General features: G+C 40.8%; 1 long non-coding RNA gene across 2 annotated transcripts; it reads left to right on the top strand.

Moving 5' to 3' along the window:
• Nucleotides 1-191: 191 nt before the first annotated feature.
• LOC113204046 (uncharacterized) lies at nucleotides 192-5850 on the top strand. Of its 2 annotated transcripts, none has more exons than XR_008012083.1 (7): nucleotides 192-841; nucleotides 923-1015; nucleotides 1180-1372; nucleotides 1463-1649; nucleotides 2977-3129; nucleotides 3496-3773; nucleotides 5742-5850. It is a non-coding gene; the product is annotated as an uncharacterized LOC113204046 (long non-coding RNA). The 2 variants fall into 2 exon arrangements; XR_008012084.1 differs by having other exon boundaries at nucleotides 241-841; nucleotides 3496-3604.
• Nucleotides 5851-5872: the final 22 nt, after the last annotated feature.

Here is a 5872-nt window from a genome sequence, read left to right as displayed (position 1 = left end):
CTCAATGACGCTGGCCCTGCAGCCGGGTTACACCCAGATCCCGGAGCCTGGGCATGCCCGAACCAAGAGGCACTGCTGACGCGCGCTTCCGTGATCTGGTCCGTCTCCAGGGTGGCGGCGTCCCCGGACAGCAGGGTGTCCACGAAGTGCTGCGTGCGTGCTCATGGTCAGCACGTAGTCAATGGACTTCAGGGGACGTGGAGGGCTCATGACTATCTTGTAACATTTCACCGCAAATTGACTGGCTATGGGCCTCGTTGCAGGGGGCCAACAGCCCGATCTTGGCCTTGGCAGCGGTATTCGGCGGGAGCATGAGCCTTGATAACCCAAGCCCGCGAATTTGTTTCCTCGGGACCTGGAGGGCGGGGCTGGGCCGACAGCTGTGGCAGGAAGAACTCGCCAAACACAAAGGTTGCCCTGTTTCTGACGCACAAATTCATTTTATTGTTTTTGCAGTTCATGATGTTGGAGGCTCAGCCAACTTTGACCGGCGCTATGTGGCTCCGAGCGCATGGGCAACCCGCTCGCACACTTGCATGCGGGCTAGTATACCCACTCACTCGGATGGGGCTGGACGCCTACCCCATGGGCGGCTCACATGTATCTGTCAGCTTCACGGTCGTCCTGCTCTCGATGTCGACCGGCACCTCGGTCTCACGCTCGTCCACTTCAGGGGCCACGATGGCGGTGCTAGCCAGGGACGCGACACGCAGGGCCTGCCCCCCTCCCCGTCGCCGAGGACATCCAGTCGACAGGGTCCAGTGAAACGCTAACAGGAGTCGCGCCGCCGAGGCCGGGGCTTCTGATGACCCAGAACCGCCGCATCGACTAATGACACTTGGTAACTTGGCCTCTTATCCTCTAATCATGCGTTATACTTTGTGAAGGGAAATGCATTCCATTGTTTTCTCTCGTGTTGCAGCTGTTCTTTAACCAGTGAATGATGTTTTTATTATACAGTGATTCTAAATCTAATGAATTGGATTCAAATATAAAAAGTATTTCGGTTTGAATTGTAAGTATATTGTAAACTAAGTGCCTGATTCAAGATGGTCCGAAAGCACACCCCTGCACTGGGGTTCGGCTTGAAAAGAATTCTGACTTTTACAACTTCATTGGTCATTCAATAGTTCCAATGTTTTTCTTTATCGTCATTTATCGTTCCTTTTTTTTTCACAGGTTGATTGGTTTTCATACAGGAATTACATCTGTAGTGTGCTTGATAAATTGAGGTTTATCATCCATTACCGTGGTGGTACAATCTATCCTTACCTAGGCCATCTATATGCCTTGACGAGAAGTTTTCTGAAGATAGATTAAACCTACGTCCTGGCTCCTTTCTTTCTGTAGACCTTCAATAATCAGTGTTCTTGTAAGAAAGATGAATTGAAGTACACTTTTAAAAAAGATATCTCTCAATCAAAACTACTGTTGCTATTTTCTTTCCCTTCGTATGTTTCAGGACCATGTGCCTCATCACAAAGATTTGACGCTGCTCATATAACATCATTTGGCATTATTGGACCTGCAGCTAAATTGCTTACAACTCATTGTAAAAGAGTACATTGTCATGCAGTTTCGAGCATTAACATCAGCTGCTGTTTTAGGTGCCACAAAAAACCATAATGGATTCAACTCACTCAAATGAGGTAAGTTGAACATTTTAATTTTGATAATTATATCCATTGTCGTTTGACGTCAAAGATTGTAAGGCCCCTTTACTTATCTCGGATTTTGAAGTAATAATAGCATGCTGAGCCCCTAGAGTTAAAAACCACCGAGCCACCACAGGGCCACCATACTTATTATTGTGGTAACACCACAGATGTATGTGGTTGTGGAGGGGTGGTCGGTGGTGCGCCCACACAAATGCTTTCTTTTTTTACCCTGTTTTTTTTTCTAAATTACTTCTACATGATGAAGTAAAATCTGTAAAAGTTTATTAGTAGAAGCCTTTTCCAAGTTTGATGCCTATTTTTCATCCCAGTTAATTCGTCACCAAACTTTAAAAGTTTTCTCAAACATATGTACTTCTGAAATAGGAAGGGAAAATTTATAAATACCTTTTTTTAGTGGTTTCAGACTACTTTCTAATAGTGCATCTGTTAGTGCAATCAGATTATACATAGTTGGAAAGATTCACCAACAAACATACTCACAGAAGGATCTTACGATATCAAAATTAACCTTAGTGACCGATTGCCACTTAAATTAAGCAGTTTAAATATGATTCCATTTTTGTTAATTAACAATTTTTACTTTAAAACAGTTGTTGCATAAATTGATACCAGAAACATTTTGTTAAAATATGGAATTGTCCTTGACTCGGCTCATTTAATCTGCAAATCTGCCGCCAAAGTTTTGATATTGTAAAATCCCTATATTAGCATGTTTGTTGATGAATCTTTGCAGCTAGTTGCAATCTGATTTCATCAACAGATGCTCTATTAGAAGAAGTCTAAAACCATAGATAAAAGTTGCCCATAAATTTTCCCACAATATGTCAGAAGTATGTTTGATTCTACTTGTTGATGTCTGATAAGTTGTCCAACACTAAAGTGGGAAGCCAAATAGATAGCTTGAATCTTACACCAAAAATTAATATAGAAAAAGAATTTCTTAGATTAGATACATTTTTTGTTTGTTTTAATTCAACTCGAGCTTAGAAATTGATTTACTCATGCTCTTGTTATTATTCTAAGTTTATAAGAGTACAGGTTTTGCATACAAGTGTGCTTCAATGTTAATGTAGTTATCTATCTATCTATAAACGGACAGCAACTCTTAGCTTCATGACAACCCTCTCAGACAGATAGCTAACTGACAGCAAAAATATTATGTCTGAGTTACTTAATCACATTCAAAGAAGTTGGTGATCTCATCTACGAACTTTTTTATGCGCTCTCTGGATTTTGGTAGTTTAGTAGCTGTTTTTCTTGTCTTCTTAATGCAATGCTCTATTTTTTCTGTTTCCAGTACAGGAAGTTCAAGGAGATCCTTATGCCCATTTGTCCCGCATAAGATACCTCAAGGAGTTCGCTTCTTTCATACCCCATCTCATGTGATTGCTGCAATTCCACTCCTTTGTCTGTGTATTTCCATTTCCAGTTGCCTGTTGCACTTTAGGAGGTGAGCACAGCTCTTTTCTTTGAACCAATTTTATTGCAGTTTTTTCTTCTATAGTCTCAACACTAGCTATAAACCTGGTTTGAGTCTATAGCCTCACATTTATGTAATGTTAGTTAGTAGGTCAGTTATAGAACATGCACAGGGCTTTAGATTATCAGTTTACTGGTCCTGTATCTCCACTATATCCTACAATGGATTTCATGAAAGTAAATGTCGCTTTTAATATGCATGTTGAAAACTTCTATGATACAGTATAATTGTTCAATCCTTCTATTAATGTATGTCAATCTATGATGCCTGTTGTTTCTTCAAAGTTTGTAAAAGAGAAAAAAAGAACCTCATTGCACTTTTTCTGTTTTGTTTCAGTGTTTTCCCAACTAGAAATCTTACTTTGTTATCTCCTACTTTAAACATCTGTATTGCCATCACGGCTGCTGGTCATTTTGGCAACATGTGATCTACTGGCAATATCAAAGTTAAGTAGCATCAGTTTACTTTATTCATTTGCTGAATACAAAGCAGATGTTAAGAATTACGAGTGCTCAGTGTCTATGTTTTCCAGCCTAGTCGATATTTCTGAAAGTGTTGATCAGAGGGATTCAACAGGATGTGTAAAGTCTTGAGCCTGATGAGGCTGGTGAAAGGTATTACACTGAGATGTAAGATATGTAGCATTTATTAGACCCTTTCAGAATTAGCGAAGTGAAGAACAAGGTGACAAACAACAGGCAGGAAACAGTTGCTTTTAATAACCCAAACGTTTATGAAAACTTGCATAAAATATCAACAATATCAAAATTATACGACCTGCAGTTCAGCATAACTACAAAAGTGCGCGGCGTGAATCAGCCACCTGGTATAGCTAATTAATTTTGGACCATTCAGTCTGTCTCTTGCGGAGGTGTTTCATCCTTTCTTCTGCCATGTGTTCTGCTGTTGATTGTTGTAACTGTTTTGAGGGCATTTGTTTGCTATCGAATGGAAATACACAATTGACGTTGGAGCACACACTGTCCCATTGAGGACAAGACTGAAATCTTCCGCAAGCTTTTGGCTGTGGTAGTCTGAAAACCTCGCTGCCTATGTTTCAATGAGTTTTGCAAAGGTTTAGAGAGCATTCAGTTGCTATCGACTGGGAATGCAAAATCTCAATGTTCAAGGCTAAATAAAACCAATTTAAATTATATCCAAAGCTATATGTCAATGAGGAAACTTTTTCTCCCGTGTGAGAAATCAAGCCATTTTCCGGTGTGTGTGTGCCTCAGTCCACAGTTCAGCGAGTCTGGTTCGGGAACCGCTAGGCATGCCAGGCATAGTCCTGGTCTTGCTGGGCCTACCTGTTCTAGCTTACTGCTGTGCTCATGGCGCCCAACGTGACCCACAGTTCAGCGAGTCCGGTTCGGGAACCGCTAGGCATGTCAGGCATAGTTCTGGTCTTGCTGGGCCTACCTGTTCTAGCTTACTGCTGTGCTCATTGTGATTGGCCCTCTGACGATAGCTTTGGACGAAAGGCTATAGTGGTGGGTGGGAGGGAAAACATGTCAACTGGAGCATCAATTGTGCAAAGTGATGTCTTGTGGTCCTGGTGCATGGTTGCCACAACTCTGGAAAACCTGGAAAATTGAGGGAAATAAAAAACACTCGGAGAAATCAGGGAAAACTCAGAGAAAATGAAAATGTAAAGTTTGTGGCAACCTTGTGGTGTCAATGTATCAAACAAAGTTTTGTATTCTTACTTTTTTAAGAATGTGTGTGTTATGGAGGGGATATTGTAGAGTCATCAGAAAAGACTGGTTCTTAAAGAAACCTGAAATGTCTTTGCCTAAGAAAATATTGTTGACGAAGTAAGGGACCATTCAGAAAGTACGTCCGATTTTTCTAAGATTCGTTCAGTGAAAAAAGGAAATGAGCGCCTGCGAGGCTCAAGGTAGGCCAGCCCGTAGAACACACATGCACTACATACGAGAAGTTGCCTACCCACCAGGCGCTCCGAGAGCTAGCACAGGATGAACTTGGTAGTTTTGGAACAGCGAATCACGGACGTACTTTGTGGATGAACCCTAAGGCAAACGTTGGTGGACGGTAAGAAACATTTGGATAGGCGATTGAATCTCTTTGACTTAGTACCGGCCATCGGCCCTTTTTTTAGAAGTTCTCCATAGGAATTTTTTTCCAAAAGTCCTGTGAAGTTTAAAAATCTATTCTAAAATCTATTCTAAAGGAAAGGAAATTCTTTGAAGTAATAAAGTCATGAGAAAAGACATGGTCCATTTTGTAAATTGGGGAACACTATGCGGCTGTGTGTTACAATATTTTCGGCGTCACATTTTAATATGGTTGTTTTTATTTACTGGGTAGTGGGGTGTCCTTAGAGCAAGCTCTTTGATGGACTGTTACCCTGTTGATATGCGGAAGCCTCAATAAGCGAATGCAATTTAGTTCTGCATAGTACTTCCACTGGCGGTATTGAAGTAACTAGATAGATCTGACCAAATTTTTACTTTTCTTTTCAGGGTTGTAAATGCTGCATTTATACATCATCTGTTCAGTTATTGATTATTAATCGTAATTATTCCTGATGTCATTTTTCATTTATTTTATTTTCCTTCCAGGTCGAATTGATTGATGTTGTTATATAAGATGGTACACGTCTTACAATCCACTCACTGCATCTATGTGAACATCATGGAATTTATTACTTCAGATGCAAGTAGCATGTTCAGTAAGTTTTAAATTATTTTTA

The sequence above is a fragment of the Frankliniella occidentalis genome, unplaced genomic scaffold (genome assembly GCF_000697945.3).
Source record: "Frankliniella occidentalis isolate FOCC.00 unplaced genomic scaffold, Focc_3.1 Scaffold429, whole genome shotgun sequence".
In the NCBI taxonomy this organism is placed as follows: domain Eukaryota; kingdom Metazoa; phylum Arthropoda; class Insecta; order Thysanoptera; family Thripidae; genus Frankliniella; species Frankliniella occidentalis.
Note: the sequence above shows the minus strand (reverse complement) of the source record. Positions and strands in the feature narration are given on the sequence as shown.